The following is a 20743-nucleotide window of genomic DNA, read 5'->3' on the forward strand; positions in this document are numbered from 1 at the left end:
CTCCCGTTCTTTTCATCTCTGAATTATTTATCTTATCTAGATAGACATATGGATACATTAATAAGTGCAAAAACCCAGCAAAGCCAAATAAAACAAAAAAGGAAGTCAAAACCAGTAAAACAATAACAACAACAGCAAAAAACAAACACAAAATAACAATAACAAAAAGAAAGGCACTGACAAAAATGGAAAAGCCTATAAATAGTTCAAGTTCTGTTTGTTGGCCTTAATGAGTGTTTTCCAGTTGTGTATTATGGGGTGCCACACTTAGCAAATGTGGTGAAGAAAGCTGACAGGGCCTGGCTATCAAAAGATATAGCATCTGGGGTCTTAAAGGCTTGAAGATAAATAAGCAGCCATCTAGCTCAGAAGCAACAAAGCCCACATGGAAGAATCACACCAGCCTGTGTGATCATGAAGTGTCAATGGGATCAGGTATCCGGCATCTAATACCCAGAATAAAACCATACCCAAGGTGAACTGGGTTGGGGGAGTGGGCATGGAGTGGAGACGCAATGCCCATCTGTAGACAATTGGACATCCCCTCACAGAGGGGTCACAGGGAAGACATGAGCCAGTCAGGGTTTAGTATAGCACTGATGAAACACACAACTTTCCTCTAGTTCTTTAGTGCTTCCTTCCCCCCACTATCATGATCTTAATTCTACCTTACAAATTGGATTAGACCAGGACATGTACACTGCTACAGATAAGAGCCCGAAACACAGGGAATCCAGGATAGATAAACCCCTCAGGGACAATAAGGATAGTAAAGATACCAGGAGGATTAGGAGAGGGTGGGGGAGGAGAAAGAGGAACCAACTGATCACAAGGATCAACCTAGAACCCCCTCCCAGGAGGATGAATAACGGAAAAGTGGGTGAGGAGCGACGGAAGATGATGTAAGATATGGAAAAAATAATCTATAACTTATCAAGGGTTCATGAAGGAGGGTGGGGGAAGAAATGGGGAGCTGATATCAGGGGCTCAAGTGGGAAGAAAATGCTTTGAAAATGATGATGGCGGCATATGTGCAAATGTGCTTGACACACTGGAGGGATGTATGGATTGTGATAAGAGATGTAAGAGCCCTCAATAAAAGTATTTTTAAAAATATTATGGAATTGAACATTTTATCATTTTAAAAGTCTTTTATTATGAAATTTCAACTTCAACAGTGATTTGATACCATTTACAGAGCTGATACCTCAGAAAAGAGAGATAATCAAGAACCAAAATTCTTTTCCCTTCAGATTTCCCGTTTGTGGTGTACTTTGCATTGCATCTTCCTTTGACTTAAAAGACAATAAATTGATGGGCGAAGTTTTACCATGTTTATATAGGGATCCTAGCACCCTCATACAAACCAGAACTGGTAAATTATGAGTCCTTGAAATTATGATTACTTTTTAATGCTAGTGAGGAGTCCAGCTGGCATAGCGGTTATGCTTTAGGCTGTTAACCTCAAGGTCAGCAGTTCTAAAGTACCGGCACTCTGTGGAAGAAAGATGAAGCTTTCTACTCCTGTAAAGAGTTACAGTTTCAGAAGCCCACAAGGGCAATGCTGCCCTGTCCCATGTGGCTGCTATGAGTCGGCATCAACTCAAGGGCAGTGAGTTTGGTTTGCTTCTGAGTCTCAGAAGTTACCTGTCAGTGCTTTGTTATTATGCAATCTTTGACTGTCACTTTGACCCTTATGGTAAAGTCTTTCATGTGGATTCTAGTTCTGTATGAGTAAGGACTTTTTCTTAACTAGAATAGATTAATCAAGAAGCAGAGAAATAGGTAGTTCAGAGCTGGCTCAGTGACTTGAGAGTCTCATCAAGAAACTTGGTTCTTGTAGCTTCCTGCACTATCTTTAGCAAGCATCTTCCTTACCCCTGTCACTCAATGGTTGCTCCACGCTCCATATGGCACTTCCATCTCCAGTAAGAAGAAAAAGGGTAAACCTGACTCGAATAGGTAAAGCATTGTTAGTGGACGCCCCTCTGAAGCACACTGGATCTGAACCGGTTTTCACCATTTTCTGTTTGTTTGTTCATATTAGGGTTTATCTCGGAGGTATTATGTCATTGAAGTTGTGCTATTTGTTTTTCTGTTTTTCAGTATACGAAGTCCAGGATTAATGAACTTACAGGGACAGCAAGTAGAATAAGAGTTTCGGGGGGTTGGGAGTAGGGATGGTGATGGTGGGGTGGGTTGAGGGGTGGGGTAAAAAGGCACAGGAAGTCAAGGAGTCCAGGAAGAAAAAAAGGTTTGGAAACTGATTGTGGTAGCAACTGTATAATACTGCTTGACATGATTGAACTATGGAATGCTATGATGTATGTATTAACTCCCAATTAATAATAAAGCCAAAAACAAAGAAGAAGAAGAAAAGTGAAATGCCCAAGGCAGAGGATAAAGGTGTTCTTGTTAAACTTTTTATCAGAAAAGGTAGAGCTTCAGGAACTTTCCACTTAATATCTCATTAGTTAGTACTGTCACCTGGCTACCCTAGCTGTGAGGGAATGTGGGAAGATGAGTTGCTGTTTTTCTTCAGTATTTTTGAATACCCAGTGCATTCTCAACCGTAAAATGTGAAAGGAAATGTAAAAATCTCTCTTTTACCTCATCTCATTCTTTCCCTTATAGGGTGCTCCACTGCTCCACAAATCATCACTAGTGTTGGGTTTATGTTTGTTCTTCTGCATGCATATATAAACTGATACAAAAAGAGATTCTTTTCTTCCTCTTTAATTAAAAAAACAACACCCACACAAATAGTGCATAAGATAACAATTTTTTTTAAAAAACAGGTCTCATAGTGACTTCAACTAAAATAAATAAAGTAGGGTTCTTGGAATTGTAATAAAGAAGAAAAGTGAGGATTTGCAGAAGGCAAATCCATCTTCTGGGTAGCTACATGGATTAAGCCTCTGGTAGATCCCCTCTGATCACAGTCCAGGGACAAGAATAACCGTGCAACCAGATGGAGACTATTGTCAACTTGATTAGAGCGGATGGAACTATGATCTCCCTCCCTCTTAACCCATTGTGGATTTGTTCTACTTTTAAATGTTTCTCGCCTTTTTCTTGACAGAGGTCTTTTCTCTGGTTTAATATTGCCAGTGGTCCTTTCATTTTTCTTTCCTTCTTTTTAATATATATTTACTGTTTTCTTTCTTTTTTAATATGTTTCCCAGTTTATGAAGCACATAAGGGGTGGATGTTTAGAGATAATAATTAATGTAATGGCTTCCTGGAGATGGGGGGCATGTTTGAAGGGAACTGGGGAACAAATAATGAATACAGTAGTAGGGAAGATACACTAGAATTGATTGAGGTGATGTATATACAAACTTTTAAAAATACAACTGAACTATGGAAGTGTATGATATGTGAATCATATCTCAACTTTTCAAAAAAAGGAAGAAGGGTGAATGATATTTGGATGACAACTAATAATATCTGCCATGTGCTGTCTTTTGATTTTAAATTTGTAATTATTTCATTAATAATATAATACAATATCTTTTCATGTTTTCATTAGCCATTATGGGTTGTTTTCCGTCTCTGAAATACTTACTCTTCTGTCAATTTTTCTGTTTGTGACTTCTCATTAAATTGTGGGAGTAGTTTAAATATTCTGTAGATTAACATTTTGTGGGGTATGTGAATTACTGATATAATCTCGTAATTATAGTTTATCTTTTTATGTATATGCCTTGTGTGAAGAAAACTTAATTTTAATGTAACCCAATTTTTCTTTCTTTTTTAGAGTTTAATTCCTAATGTACATTTATATTTTATAAAGACCCTTATTCATTTTGAGAAGTTCTCAGAGTAGATTTTTATTCTGCAGTATATTCCGATCTCTGAAATTGCACTAAGAGAAAGGGGGAAATAAACCCTCGGTGTACCCCAAACTTTCCACCTTTTAGTAGCCAGCTAGCATCAGCTTTACGTCTTCTTGATGTAGCTCAGAAGTTCATTCTTTTCTATTTGGTATCTACTTTCCGCCCACTGCTTTCACAACTCTTGTAATAGAGTGTCATGCCACTGACAGCGGAATGGACCACTGCTGCATGATCTTCCCGGTACTTCAGCAATTCACATACATGAGCAGTCAGGTCAGGGTCTCCAGAATTTATCATGATGTCCTGAGAGTTTCCATATTTCTGAACTATCCATTACTTTAATGGAATCTCTCCTACTTTTAAGTACAACAAATCAAGGTTCTTCTCTTCCTTCACATCTTCAGTCTCAAATCCAGTTTTGTGACATCATCCTGTACTTTGCATAAAGCGACCAAGAGTGTCACTGCTGTGGGGAAAAATCTTCAGCATTTTTACTGACTTTGCTAAGTTCATTTAAAGTGATAATAGCAGGTAAAACCTATGTAAGGAACCACATCAAGATCATAGATAAGATCAATTTAAAAGTTGTATGTGGTTACCAACAGGGTTTTTTTGGTTTTGTTTTGTTTTTTTCAATTCGACTCAAATCCTCTCTCTTGATATCCCAGCCAAGCCTTTTCTATTTTCTGGCATTGATTCCAAAGTTTCAGGATCATGGTCTCCCGGTTTTTCAGCAATTTTCCCATAAAACATGAAATATCTAGAATACTGAAGATAATCTCCCTGTGCTCTTTATTTAGCATGTCTGACACATCAAACTTTCATATTTTTAATTCTTCATAAGCATTAAGCTAGTTAAATAAAGTACTATGAAAGCATAGAAATGTAAAATTAATAATAAAGTCCCTGTGCACAGAATCTTTCTGCCAGTCAGTGGTGAATTCTACCTCAGCATGTCTTCCATCTGTGAGGACATCCATCTGTAGTGTAGTAATTTCAAATTTTTCTTCATGAAACCTGGCAGTGACTGTTCTCTGGTTTTCTCCTTTGTTGTTGCTCATACGATTCTGGGCAGATTGAAATAGCTCCTTCGTTTGAGTGGTGGTGGTCACTGTTGCAAGATCCATATCTTGAGACTTTACTCCATTTAATAAAGCCCTCGTGGCTCCTCCTGGTAATCGTAACTCATGATTTTCCTTTGACAAATGATTCTGTCAGACTCTTGAATCCTTTGATGAAGAGGGACTGGAGTCCTGGGGACTTTAACGTCCCTGTAAATAGAGATTGTTTCAGAAGTCACAATCTACTCTATCAGCATGGCTCAGTCGCTCCCTACAACTACGGAGTAGGGACTGCAGCATCTGGAGAGACAGGCACCAACCGGACACTGTCCTGTGGACCTCCACTTTTCCTTTTTAAAAATCTTTAGCACATTTGCTCTTCTCAAAAACGAATTCTTCCCTACTGTGAAATCCCCTTGTTCTGTTTGAAGGATTGCCTGTAGGTGTGTGGATAGCTTCCACATGACCACAATTATGTGTTCTGGAATTTCCATTTTTCATGAAATGTTATCCACAGTTTTTTATGATCCATATAATCGAATACTTTTGCATGTTCACTAAAGCACAGATAAATAGCTTTCTGGCATTCTTTGCTTTCAACCAAGATCTATCTGATATGAGCAATAATACCCTTCATCACACCTCCTCTTCTGACATCTGGCTTGAATTTCTGGAAGTTTCCTGCTGATGGACTGCTGCAATGGTTTTTCCTGCAATGCATCAGGTCTGGAGGAAGACTCATTAACAACCTCGGATATACAAAAGACACAACCTTGCTTGCTAAAAGGAAAGAAGACGAAGGTCTTACTGATTATAGATTCAGTTTGGGTCAAATCTCAACGGAGGAAAACAAAACCCTCACCACTGGGTGAATAAGCAATATCATAATGAGCAGAGACAAGGCTGAAATTGATGATTTGATTTTACTTGGATTCACAATCAGTATCCATGGAGATAGCAATCAGGAAATCAACCAACATCTTACATCAGGAAATTTGGCTGTAAAAGATCTCTTTAAAGTGTTAACAAGCAAATATGTCACTTTGTCTTCTAAGGTGTGCCTAACTCAAACCAGGCTATTTTCAATCACCTCATATGCATGCAAAAGCTGGACAGAACTGATGTCTTTGAAATATGGTGTTGGTAAAGAATATGAAATATACCACAGACTGTCAGAAGAGTGAACCAATCCGTGTTGGAAGACACATGGCCAGAAGGCTCCTTAGAACTGAGGATGGTACGATTTCATCTCACATACTTTGGACATGTTCTTAGGAGGGACCAGCCCTGATGAAGGACATCAGGCTTGATAGACCGTGGTTATTGTTGCTATGTGCCAGCGAATCTGTTCCACCCACAGTGATCCTGTGCACAATGGAATGAAACCCTAAACGGTCCTTTACCATCCTTGCAATTGTTCCTGTGCCCGAGCCCATTGTTGCAGCGATGGAGACAATCCATCTCATTGAGGGCCTTCCTTCTTCTCTCCGCCACCCTGCTTTACCAAGCATGATGTCCTTTTCCAGGACATATTGTCAAGAGACAATATGTCCAAAGTCTGTAAGACCAAGTCTGTAAGACCAAAGTCTGTAAGACCAAGTCTTGCCATCCTTGCCTCTAAGGAGCATTCTGGCCTTATTTCTTCTAAGACAGATTGGTTTATCCTTTTAGCAGTCCATGGTACTTTCAATATTCTTCTCTAGCACCATCATTCAAATCCATTAATTCTCCTCCTGTCTTTCCGATTCAATGCCCCACTTTCACATGCATATCAGGCAATGGAAAACACTATGGCTTGCGTTAAGCACACGTTAGTCCTCAAAATAATATCCTCACTTTTCAATACTCTAAAGAGGTCTTATACAGCAGATGTACTTAAAATGTATTGTTTGAGCTCTTGATTGCTGCTTCCATGAGCAGTGGTTGTGGATCCAAGCAAGACAAAATCTTTGACAACGTCAATCTCTTCTCCATTTATTGTGATGTTACCCAGGGGTCCAGTTGTGAGGATTTTGGTCTTCTTTACATTGAGTTGTAATCTATACTGAAGGCTGAAATCTGTGTTCTTCATCAGCGAGTGCTTCAAGTCCTCCCTTTTAGCAAGCAGGCTGTATCATCTGCCTATCACAGGTTGTTAATAAGCCTTCTTACAATCTTGATGCCACAGTTTTCTTCATATAAGCTAACTTCTCTGATTATTTGCTCAGCCTACATCTAACAACTGTGAAATAATAAAATTCTGTCATAACTGTCTTCTGAAACTTTAGCAGTTTTGTAATTCATATCCATCATTGTAATTCATATAGAATTCTTTATGTGGTATAAGTAGGGAACTAATTTCTAATGTCATATTTTTTCCCATATGGAATATCAACTATCCCAAGATGAGACTGAATCATCGATGCTTTCCTTATTGCTTATGAATGCCGATTCTGTTATAAATGAAATCTTCATATGGAGGCTTCTACTTCTAGGGTTTTTTGTTTTGTTTTGTTGGTTCGTTTTTGATCCTTGTGGTAACACTGTGTCTTGACCTTGACTATAAGGGTTGACATTTAGCAGGGCACATTTGGTAGAGAAAGTTCTCCTACATCTCATGAGTTTATTAGTGATTCACTCTTTGCTTTTCTATGGACAAAAAAACATGTTATAATTTTTTTTAAATGTATTAGATTAATTGGGGAAACAATGCCCTTAAAATAGAGAGCCTTTCTATCTTTAAACATGTGTTTATGTCCCTGCTTATTTAGATCTTCCTTATTTTATTGAAGTCTTACCATGTTAAACAAATTGTTTGCTAGATTTATTGAATATACCTTTTTCATTCCTAGAATAAATGGTGTTTTCTTTATTGTAGAATATTTTAAATATACAGATAAGATGAGAGAATAACATAATGAATACCTGTGGGCCTATTTTCAGCTTTGTAAGATATTAACACTATGCCATATTTGATGCTGCTGCTGCTCCTGTTCTGATTAAGAATTATAAATACAATTACTGTTTTCCTCTTCAAACTCATTCCTCTCTCTCTAGTGTTTCACAAATCCAATGTCTTTAACCTCTATGTACATTTTTATAATTCTACTGCATATCTGTACATCTCTGAGCAATAGAAGTATTATTTTATATGATTTATGATAAGTAAATCATTGTGCTTTATTAGAACAGTAGCTTTTTAGTATTGATAGAAATAAGTCTCCCAAGGAAATCTCTCAACCTGCAGTATTGATGTCTTATTTTTCTTCTGGCTTCTCAGGAAAACATTCTACTTTTGGAATTTACCCTACTTTTCTCTCAGAGGTCTGAGAGAGGGGAAGGTGTAAAAGTTCCAAATGGTGGAGTACATTTCATCCTAGATGTTTGTGCCTTCTCTAGTACTCACTGACTTTTCCATTACATACTAGAAATATGTGACTTAATTATTTTAACTGTAACTTATAAGATGGAATTTTGCTACCATTGATTTTAGGCACTTTTAACTTTTGCCTCATTCACCTTATTTCAGTAGGACCAAATAACTAAATGATGAATAAAAACATAGGAGAGATAATATAAATTATATACAATCTGTTTTTTATTTCAAATTCCTCAAACCAGTATCAATTTGGCTTCATGTATAAAGCTCTGACACATGCTAAAGGTAAAAAGAGAAACAGGAGAAGTCTTTTTTGGTTGGTGATTTCTAGAAGTAAACAATATTTTTCTTGACTGACTTAAAAGTCTGGCTAGGCTGTCTAGGATTGTGGATTTATCTTCTCCTAAAGTTTAAACAAATCTAAGTGATACTTTACTTCCTTTGAACTATCATCCAATGTTTCTTATGCTTCAAGAAATGGTACAGTGCTATGGAGGACAGCACTGGAGACACAGTGTGGGAATTGTGCCCAGTCTGACCCCGCCACACGAGGGCATAACTGGAAGGGGGCACAACAGAGCAGCAAAGGGAGCAAAGCAACAAAGTCCCTAAGAAATTCTGAAAACAGACTTCGGGCTCAGAGGGCAGGGCTGGGTTCCATATCAGACCCGATCGGAAAACATTCATTAGGGTCAGCAGACAGCCCTGGAACTATTCATAGGCTACTTTTTTCTCTCCCCCCACCCTTACCATGTCTATCTATATAAGATGGGTAGGATAAACAATTCCGAGGAGAAAACAACTGGACCAATGGTTCCAGGGGGACAGGGGAGAGGAGGCGATGCCAGAAAAGGAGGAGAGAGCCAACAAACTCAAGGATAAAGGAACAACAAGGGATCTAAAATTGATGGCCAGGAGGGCATAGAATGCCTGGTAGGGTTCAGTCAAGTGCAATGTAGGTGAGAGGAAGTACAGAGAACCGAAAGAAGGTTGAACATGAACAAAGTAAAAGGAAAAAGACAAAAGAACTAAGAAGCAAATGACATTTATAGAGGTATAAACATAGACCTGTACATATGTAAATATATTAATATATAATGATAGGGATATAGGTCTAAGTACATATATTTATAGGTTAAGTATTAAGGTATCAGATGGACATTGGACTTCTACTCAATGCAAGAATACTTTGTTCTAATAACCTGGCATTCTGTGATGCTCACCTTCCAGACATGATTGCTGAAGACAAAATGGGTGCATAAGGTAATGTAGTGAAGAAAGCTGATGGTGCTTAGCTATCAAAATATATAGTGTCTGCGGTCTTCAAGGCTTAAAGTTAAACAAGTGGCCCTCTAGCAGGGAAGCATCAAAGCCCACATGGAAGAAGCACACCAACCCATGGGTTCACCAGGTGTTGATGGCATCAGGTATCAGGCATCAGAAGACCCCAAACAAACAACTATTTCGATGTGAATGAGGGGGGTTGGAATGGTGACCCAAAGTCCATCTGTAGACACTGGATATCTCACAGAAGGGTCACAAGGAAGGGACGAGGGTGCAGTATAGCACTGAAACACACAACATTCTTCTAGTTCTTTAATGCTTCCTCCCACCCCCACCGTCATGACCCCAGTTCTACCTTACAAATCTGGCTAGATGAGCGCATGTACACTGGTACAGAATGCAGGGCAGATAAACCCTTCAAGACCAATAATGAGAGTAGTGATACCATGAGGGTAAAAGGAAGGTTGGGGGAGAAGGGGGAGAAAGGAACTGATCATAATGATTGACATATCTCCCTCGCCCCCAGGAGGAACAACAGAAATGTGGGTGAAGGGAAATAGCGGATGGTGTAAAATATGAAAATTAAAATAATGTATAAATTATCAAAGGTTCATGAGGGTGGCAAAGGGCTCAAGTAGAAAGAAAATGTTTTGGAAATGATGATAGCAACATATGTACAAATATGCTTGATATAATTGATGTATGGAATGTTATAAGAGCTGCAAGAACCCCCAATAGAAAGATAAAAAAAGAAATGGCATATGGATACCTACTACTATAATATTTATTTACATGACTAGAGGAACTATTTACTGTCCTAAAAATAGCTTTCCCATGGGTTAAGGTAATCAATGCAGATTTAAATGAAGTACTTCATGGAAAATTAAGACTTCATCAAACAAATTCCAAGTATTGAGACTGTAGTTTTACCCCATATTTTCTGTTCCATTGGTGCTTAGCCCAAGTGAATCGGATAAGGACTCTTTGTTCAATAGGACAAGCTTTACGCATGTTATACAAATATGAATCTAAATAGTCAGACTTCCGTTGCATACTTTTACAAAATTTTCTTCTTCCTCAAGGATGATACAAGTTTAAAATTTTATGTATTTAAATAGAAAGGACATCTAAAATTCACAAAACAAAAATTATCGTTGTTTCACAAGAAGGTATATTTGAGAAGAGAAATTAACCCAGAAAAAAAAAAATAGAACCTGGCAGCTTGAAGAGCTAGACATAACAGCAGAATCATCCAATAGTTCTGAACACAAGGGATAACTTTAATTTTAAAATCTGGGGAATTCAAGTACTTTATATGATGAACAAATAAATATTTTCATTATGCTTCCAGAAAGTTGCTTTTATCTTGGTTTTTGACACAGAGAAAATGCCACAATAGCATGTTCTGACTGCTAGCTTTTGTGTCTAACCTATCTGTGCATGTAGTCATGAAGCAATTGTCGCTCCATTCCTTGTTTTCCACCACAGGCAGAGAAAGGACACTCGTAGCGTGTGTGAAATCTGCAAGCTCAAAGAAGTAGTCCTAAGTGTGGCGTGCTGCAGCAGTCAATGGGAAATCCCGTGGGTTTGTCCGTCAGTACCTTTTCTCTCCTTTGGCATACTGCACAGAGCTCCTGCCACGGTTGTTAGGGTAAAGAGAGAAAAGGCCACGGAAGCTCGTTGTTTCTTGGCTATCCTATCTAGATAAACAACACACAGCGAGGCTGCTTTTAAAGAAAGCCAAACTGTCCGAAGAACCTAGATCAGAATCCTGGCAGCGCTCTGTTGTGCTTTTATTTCCCCAACTCTTTCTCTTTCTTACTTAAGGATATCACCGTTTGTCTTCTTTGTATTTTTTGGAACAGGAATGTTTACAGAGCATTACATTCTAAAGGACAAAAGCAACCCTCTGAAATATAATCCCATGCCTACATTTTAGCCACACACGTTTTCTTTCTGGAAACAACCACTATTACTGGTTTCTGGTGTGTATTTCCAGAGATTTAAAAAAGTGTGTACACGAGTATCAGGAATCAAAGAACAAAAAATGAAATCATTGTGAGTGAGGGGGGCTGAAGATTGGGGACCCAAGACCCATCTGTAGGCAACTGGCCATCCCCTTACGGAAGGGTTGCGGGGAGGAGATGAGCCAGTCCGTGCAGTGTAGCAACGATGAAACATACAACTTTCCTCTAGTTTCTAAATGTCTCCTACCCCCACCTCCCTACTATCATGATCCCAATTCTACCTTACAAATCAGGCTAGACCAGAGGATGTGCACTGGTACAGATAGGAACTGGAAACACAGGGAATCCAGGGCGGATGATCCTCAGGACCAGTGGTGAGAGTGGCGATACTGGGAGGGTGGAGGGATGGTGGGTTGGAAAGGGGGGACCGATTACAAGGATCTACATATAACTTCCTCCCTGGGGGATGGACAACAGAAAAACGGGTGAAGGGAGACGTCGGATAGTGTAGGATGTGACAAAATAATAATCTATAAATTATCAAGGGTTCATGAGGGAGAGGGGAGCGGGGAGGGAGGGGGAAAAATGAGGAGCTGTCAAAGGCTTAAGTGGAGAGCAAATGTTTTGAGAATGATGAAGGCAACGAATGTACAAATGTGCTTTACACAATTGATGTATGTATGGATTGTGATAAGAGTTGTAAGAGCCGCCAATAAAATGATTTTTAAAAGGTGTATACATGAATAAAAAATATATATGCATATTGACATGTATATCATAATTGTATTTTTTTAAAACCATACACCTATATATACATATTATAGCATACTTAACATATTATTCTGCCTCTGGCTTTTTAAACTCAACAAGAGGCCTCAGATTCATATCAATATCTACAAAGATGCCACATTCTTTCTAATGACAGCATAGTATTTTGTTGTATAGAGATCTTAATGAGCTATTTTTCTATTTTGATTTTAAAGTTAAAAAATTCTTATTGATTCTGTTGTGATAGCTAACGCTGTACGCTAGTGATTTCATTAACATAGAAATGTATCTAAGACTTACTAAGCTAAAATATATGTACATTTCATTTATTTTCCCTTTTTTCCATGTTTTTCTGTTTTAATGATTTCCACTCATGTATGTGTTATTTCCTTCCTCTGCTTTCTTTGAATTACATTCATTTTTTTCTTGCTTGGCTTTTTAATGTAGAAGCTTAAATAACTAATTTATTTTTTTCTAATATAAGCATTTAGAGTTATAGATTTCCCTTCAAATATTGCTTTAACTTCATCCCAATTTTCGTATGTTCTGATTTTATTATTCAATTAAAATATTTATAATTTTACTTGTTGTTTCTTATTTAGCCTATGTTATGTAGAAACACATTCTTTTCCACCCAAAGAGTTACCTTCTTGTTATTGATTTCTAATTTGATTCTGCTGTGGTCAGAATACAAACTGAATAGTTTCAATGTTTAAAAAATGTGTTAGGCTTGCATATATTTATTGAGACACAGCCTATAAATTAGTGACTATTCCTTCTGCAACTAAAAATTATGTGTATTCTGTAGTTTTATGATGTATAGTTCTACCTGATTAAGTGTGTTGTTCAAATCTTCTAAACATTATTTACTATTTTGTGTAACTGTTCTATCAATGACTGATAGGGAGAAAAAAAACAACAACCCCCAAACGCCAAGCTATTTAGTTGACTCGGACTCATGGCTGCCATATAGGAGAGAGTAGAACTGCCCTTGTGGGTTTCTAAGACTGGAAATCCTTATGGGAGTAGAAAGCCTCATTCTCCGGTGGAGCCGCTGGTGGTTTTGAAGCGCTAGCCTTGCCGCTCCTCAAGGAGATTAAATTTCCAATGCAGATGGTGAGCTGCCTTCACAGAACATAGTACTACATCACATACAACGTTACATCTTATATTTTACTTTATCTATGCTTTTATTTTTATCAATGCGTATATGTATATATATATATTCATTAAAAGGTGCCTGGGTGGCATAGTGGGTTATGTGTTGGGCTGCTAATGACAGAGTCAGCAGTTTGAAACCATCCACTGTTTCTCAGGAGTAAAATGGAAATTTCTGCTCCCACAGAGATTTACGGCCACGGAAACCAAAAGGGACATTTCTACTCTGCTCTCTAGGCTTGCTTTGACTTAGAATCAGATCAGTGGTAGAAAGTTTTAAGAGCATTTGGTAATCTTACATTTATGATTGCAATGTCTTCTTTACCCGGTGCTACCGTAACAAATAATACCACCAATCGGAGGCATCAAATCTTTCTCTGGGTTCCCTTGCCATGGCTTCACAGAACTCACAGAAAAATTCATGATTAAAAGGTTGATTAAGGAAGTTAACAAATTGTAATGCCAGTGAGAAAAGCTCGGGGTTGTTTATCCAGACATGTTACGAAGTTCTGCTAAGTTGTCTAATAAACACCCAAAGGGTATACATTTCAACCCCTTAGACATTCAGCTTAAACTCTGTGGGTCAACAAACCCACCTCCCTGTGCTAAGTGCCCCGAGGCGCCCCACAACAGTAAACCTCGGCCCAAAGGCACTCAGCGCTACTTCTGTGGGGCAGAAAGTCCAACTTCCAGGATGATGTGCCCAGAGGCACCCTGCTCTGCAAGCCTCCTGAACAAAACCCGCAACTTGCTCCATGGGTGGGGAAGTCCATCACTCTTGTTCCATGCTCTGGCTCCTGGTTCGACTCCTGCTCGCTCCTCTGATGTTGTAGCTGTCATCTGGATCCTGGGGGTTCACCGTGCAGGGATCTCGGGTCCACAGAACTCTCCACTCGGGGATCTTGCTGGTAATGACACCCTTCCTCCTGCTTGTCAAAGGGCTTATTTCATTTTATACACAGCAGGATGGCACTTGAAGGAATCCTGTTCACAATTACACACAGGTGAATCCGATCAGTATCTTCCTCCACCTTCTTACTAGACCTATGCAGGGAAAGGTCGTTTGGTGGAAGTTGGAGATTTTGGCTAAAAGAGCCACATTAAATAATTCACTGCCCCTACAAAGGGCTTTAGACCCTTGGAAACCTTATGCGGCAGTCCTACTTTGTCCTGTAAGTTCACTGTGAGTCATAAATAACTAGATGGGATGGATCTGAATTTTATTTAGGTGGCTTTAAAGAATTGGGAACTATTTGTTCACAGAGAGCTAGAAGACCAAATTCAGAGTACAGCTCTAAGAGAAAGTCCTTTGCCTATTTCCATGTCTTGTAGCTATGTCAATCCTCATGTGCCTGGGTTTAAACATGTACCTACCATGTGTGTCTGTCTTCATATGGCCTCTTCCCCTTGTGTTTTGTGTTCATAACATAACAAAATAAAACCTCCCTCATTTCAAGCAGGGTCATATTTACAGGCTACAGGATTTAGATTTCAGCTCAAAGTTTGGGTGGAGAGGAGTGGTGAACACAGTTCATAATGTACAATGCTTAAAGAAATTAGGATGTCAAAGAAAGTATATTTACCCATGCATTTCCAGTTCCAGGGCTCTTCATTCTTTTGTGCAAATCTGAATTTACATCTGATATATTTTCCTTCAGCCTAAAAAACTTCCTTTAGCATGTCTTGTAGTACAGACCTTCCAGCAGCAAATTATCTTAACATTTGTTTGTCTGACTAAGTCTTTAAATGTTCTCCCCCGCCCCCCAGGGTCTTCAGCAATGGAAGAATATCCTGCTATTGCTTTCTGATTCTAAATTATTTTGCTTTACCCCAAAGTTCTTTGAGCTTAGAGAAATTATTGGGGGTGGGCTTTCTTGCAGCTTATTTATTTACAAAAAATAAAAAATTACTTCTTTAAACTATGCAGTTTCCTATGTTTTAATAATTTTATATATAGGTATAACCACCACCATTAAAAATACAGAATAATTTTACTCTCCCAGAAAGTTATTTTATGCCCCATTCTAGTCAATCCCTGCTTTCTTTTATTTACCCAAATGCTTTTGAGATGCATGTATGTTTTCATGTATACCAGTACTTCATTCTTTTTTATTGTTAATAAGCATCCCATTAAGGAGCTCTGGTGGCAGAGTGGTAACCACTAAGGTTGGTGGTTCAAGTATGAAAGCCATTCTATGGAGAGACATGTGGAGATCTGCTGCCATAACGATTTAGAGCCTCAGACACCCTGTAAGGCAGTTCTACTCTTTCCTTCAAGGCCACTATATGTGGGAATCAACTTTAGGGCAGTGTATTTGGGTGTTCTTTTTTGTTTGTTTAGCATTTCATTGTAATTTGTTTATGCATTCCCCAATTGAAGGACTTGTGTTGCTTCCATTATTTGACTGTTAAAAATAAACTTTCTGTAAACATTTGTTCACAGATGTGTGGACATATGTTTTCTTTTCTTTTTTAAGTAGTTGGAAGTAGAATGGTTGAATCAGTATCCCTAGCGACACAGTGCTTACGAGCTCTGCTGCTTGCTGAAAGGTTAGAAGTTTGAACCCACCAGCTGCCCCATGGGAGAAACACGTGACGGTTGGCTTCTAGAAGAAACACAGCCTTAGAAACCCTTTCTACTCGCAATGAGATTCAAATGGTAATGGGTTTAGTTGTTTTTGTTATTGTCGTTTCTATGGGAAGTATATGCTTAAGTTATAAGAAATTACCAAATTGCTTTCCAAAGTATTGTACATTGTACAGTTCCCACTAGAAGTGTACATCAAGAGTTCCAGTTTCTCCATATCCTCACCAACACTTTATAGTGACAGTCTTTTAGTTTAGCCATTCTACTAGATAGACAGTAGTATCTCCTTGTGGTTTTAGTTGGCATTTCCCTGATGACTAACATTTTTAACATATTTCCACATCCATATTAGCCACTTACATATCTCGTTTTATGTAGTATCTGCTCTAAGTGTTTTGCTCACTTTCAAAATTAAAACCAAAATTTGCCCACTTTTAAATTCTTATCATTTTAAAATATGCTTCAATACAAGTTCTCTATCAGAAATATAATTTTCAAATATTTTCTCTCCATCAGTGGCTTATGTTTTTGTTTTCTTAGTTTTGCTTTGGGGACAGGAGGAGTTTTCTTATTGGCCAAGACCAATTTAATAATTTTTGCTGTTGTTCCTTTTGTTTGATTTTATATAGGCAGTCTATTCATAACCCAGGGTCACAGAAATTTTTTCCTATATTTTCTTCTAGATGTTACATAGTTTTATCTCTTTAGTATCCATTTGGGATTAATATGTGAGTGTGGTATGAAATATGCCTTGAGGTCATTTTCTTGCATTCAGTTATTCAGTTGTTCCTACTCTTCTCTATAAAAATTATTCTTTCCCTGACACTTTAAGAAAAAATCAACTGAGCATATTTATGCAGGTTTACTTCTGCAGTTTCTATTGTATCAGGAAAACAGAGCGAAGGCATGGAGAGACAGAGGTCAGCAGCATAAAGCTGAAGATAGACATAAAAGAGACAATAAGGGGTCAGGTGAATGTGTTTATGCTAATAAGTATGAACAATTAGTTAAAAATAACACGTGTATAAATTATAATTTAAGATAGCTGATCCAACATGGACTTAAAGTCTCCATGTTTCTCCAACTAGTTAAAAAGTAAATTTGGACTAAAATACAAATAGTCCGGATGACTTTAGTCACAAGTTTTTCTAAATATTCAACAAAAAATAATTAAAATCTTTTGAAGTTGATCTAAAGAGGTTGTACTCCTCATCTCATATTCTTGATCTTGCCAAAAAACATTTGATTAGGACAACTTAAGAAAGGAAAGGTATGTACCAGTATCACTGATGGATGAAACCCCATCAGAGCATTTGCTCGTGACTTGATTCCAGCACCATCAGCCCCGGGCGATGGCGAGCAGAGCTGCTCCATAGGGCTTTCAAGGCTGCGACTTCTGGGAGTCAGCTAGCCACACCCATCTTCTCAGGTATCTCCAGGTGGTTTCAAAGATCAACCTGTCGATTTGTAGTTGAACATGTAACCTTTGGCACCATCCCATGACTCTTCACTCAAGAGTATTGATATAAAAATCCTCAGCACACACAATACTTTGCAAATAAAATCTAGTCTATTCTCTCTAGAAAGGAGCTTTGGTTGTGTCGTGATTAAGCACTCAGCTGCTAACCAAACAGACAGCTATTTAAACCCACCAGCAACCCCATGGGAGAGAGGGATGACAGTCTATTTTAGTAAATATTTACAGCTTTGGGAACTGTATGGGACAGTTTTAATATGTCCTACGAGGTCATATTGTAAGCTGAAATTCAACATGACTGCAATGTTTTTCTTGTTGTTTTAATGCTCTCTAGAGCCAGCTATCAGGTTCCACTCTGGGAATGTGGGCCAATGCAGATTTACATGGGACCACGTGGCCAGAGTTGGACTGTGACTTAGAGCAAACCAAAGCTTTCTTGTAGTTTAGAAGTTGCCTTTTTCTTGATTCAGCATCCACTGAGTTGCTGTGAGGTTCTCTCTTCTTTGGTTCTGAGAGGGGTGGGGATTAGAGGAGAATGTAAGGAGAACTTGAAGCACTTGCTGATGAGAATTACAATTCAATGTAAAGAAGACCACCATCCTCATTACTGAGTCGATAGGTGGCACCATGATAAACGGTGTTAACTGAACTTGTCAGGATTTTGTCTTGCTCGGATCCACAATCCATGCTCATGGAAGCAGCAGTCAAGATACCAAAAGAGGGGTTGCCTTGGGTAAATCTGCTGCACGAGACCTCTTTAGAGTATTGAAAAGCAAGGATGCTATTTTGAGGACTAAGGTACACCTGACCCAAGCCATGATATGCTTGTGAAAGTTGAAAAAGGAAGCGTGAAGAAGAACTGATGTGTGTGGACTGTGGTGCTGGAGAAGAATAGGGAAGTACCGTGGACTGCCAAAAGAACGGACAAATCTCTCTGAAGAAGTAAGGCCAGAATGCTCCATAGAGGCAAGGATGACAAGACTTGGTCTCACATACTTTGGACATTGGACAGGTTGTCAGGCAAGATCAACCCCTGGAGAAAGACATCGTGTTTGATAAAGGAGAGGGGCGGAGCAAAAGAGGAAGGCCCTCAACAAGCTGGATTGGCATAGTGGGTACAATGGGCTCGGGCAAAGGAACAATCACAAGAATGGCACAGGACTTGGTAGGGTTGCGTTTTGATGTGCGTGAGGTCAGTATGGGTCAGAACTCACTCAATGGCACCTAATAACAACATTCTTATTTTACAATCTGATACCTATACATTTTTTAATTAAACGCTTTTATTGGGGGCTCTTACATCTCTTATCACAACCCATTCATTCATCCATGTGTTAAGCACATTTGCACATATTCTGCCATCATCGTTTTCAAAGCATTCTCTTCCCTCTTGAGCCCCTGATATCCGCTCCCCATTTCTTCCCCTTCCCTCCCCCATCCACCCTCCCTCATGAACTCTTGATCAAAAAAGATACCTATACATTTATAAGAAGTAATGAAGACAGAGATAATAACGCCAGATTACTTCTGGTCTATGGGAGTGAAAGAAGCCCTTGGAACAGAAAGTTTTATATAATATACATTCTATCATGTGTCAGAATGTTAGCCAAGTTCTTGGGACAAAGCTTTTATCACTGGCAGAACAGCAGCAAGAGCTTTCTTCTTCTTTTGCAATCAGCACTTTGTGTTTAATGTCTATAAATATTTGGCAAAGACAACAGAAGGAAGATTGTAGATGCTCCCTTTAATTGGACTTTTAACATTAATACAATGAAGCAGGGTTCTGATGGCCATTGACTAGATGAAGAAAACCTGGGTATTTGTCCCAGCTCTGTGGTGTTCTTAAAGCAGGATGTAGTATTAAGAAGAAATCATTTACTTTGAGTAATACTGTGACTAGTTTCCTTTCAAAGGTTTGTTTTGCATCTATAGTCTATATACATTAATGTATAATGATTTTATATGCCAAAACAAAACAGAACACTGCCATTGAGTTGATGCTGTCTCATAGTGACCCTATAGGACAGAGTGGAACTCCCCCTGTGGGTTGGGTTTCTGAGATGCTAACTCTTTACGGAGTAGAAAACCCCATCTTTCTCCCAAGGAAAGGCTGAGGGTTTTGAACTGCTGAACTTGCAGGGTAGCAGCCCAATGTGTAGCCACAGAACAAGTGATCACGGGACCCTATTTCTGCCAAGAACCTCGATTTCTTTAAACCAGAATGCTAGATGAAGGAACATTGAGAGAATCATGGATTGCCAAAAGAACAAACAAACCTGATTTGGAAGAAGTACAACCAGAATGCTTCTTAGAGGCAAGGATGGAGAGATTCTCTCATGTGTTTTGGACATGTTATCGGAAGAGACAGCCCGGAGAAGGGCATTATTCTTGGTCCAGTAGGCGGGGCAATGAAAAGGAGGAAGACCATCGACAGGATGATTTGACACAGTGGTTGCACCAATGGGCTCAAACATAAGAACGACTGTGAAGAAGGCATAGGACCACTTTCGTTATGTTGGACCTTGAGTTGCTCTGAGTCGGCATCAACTCGACGACCCCTCACAACAACAGATGAAGGGAAACAGACTACTCTGTGATCTATCTGCTGGACTGAGCCTTTGCCACCTTTTAATGGAGGTGCTAAAGTAAACATCAAACCCGAGAATATAAACTAGCCTTGATCACCCACAAAATCAAATTTTAACCTCCCAGGTTTTTTTCTTAACTAAAAGCCCAAACACATATTTCCTCTAGCTTGAGAATGTCACCACAAAGGCAATGAGGGTCCTGGGAAATAGTTGAGCTTTTGGACTTCTTTCTGGGATTCAGGTTCCAAGGCGCCAAACTGTGCCACATCCAGCCTATTAAGAAAGTTCTTTCATGCAGTACAGCACCGATGAAACATACAACTTTCCTCTCATTCTCTAATGCTCCCCCCCACCCCCATCATGATCCCAATTCTACCTTACAAATCCGGCTAGACCAGAGCATGTCCATGGTTACAAATAAGAGCTGGAAACACAGGGAATCCAGGACAGATAAACCCCTCAGGACCAATAATGAGAGTAATGATACCAGGAGGGGGAGGGGAAGGGGAAGGTGGGGAGAGAAGGGGAGAATCAATCACAATGATCTACATATAACCCCGTCCCTGGGGGACAGACAATAGAAAAGTGGGTGAAGGGAGACATTGGTCAGTGTAAGACATGAAAAATAATAATAATTTATAAATTATCAAGGGTTC

General features: G+C 38.9%; 1 pseudogene; it reads right to left on the bottom strand.

Moving 5' to 3' along the window:
- Window positions 1-3942: 3942 nt before the first annotated feature.
- LOC101658664 overlaps window positions 3943-20743 on the bottom strand; it is a 121471-nt pseudogene continuing 104670 nt past the window's right edge.

This window comes from Echinops telfairi, unplaced genomic scaffold (genome assembly GCF_000313985.2).
Source record: "Echinops telfairi isolate 266 unplaced genomic scaffold, ASM31398v2 ScPeMD7_2291;HRSCAF=2852, whole genome shotgun sequence".
NCBI classification, from domain to species: Eukaryota; Metazoa; Chordata; class Mammalia; order Afrosoricida; family Tenrecidae; genus Echinops; species Echinops telfairi.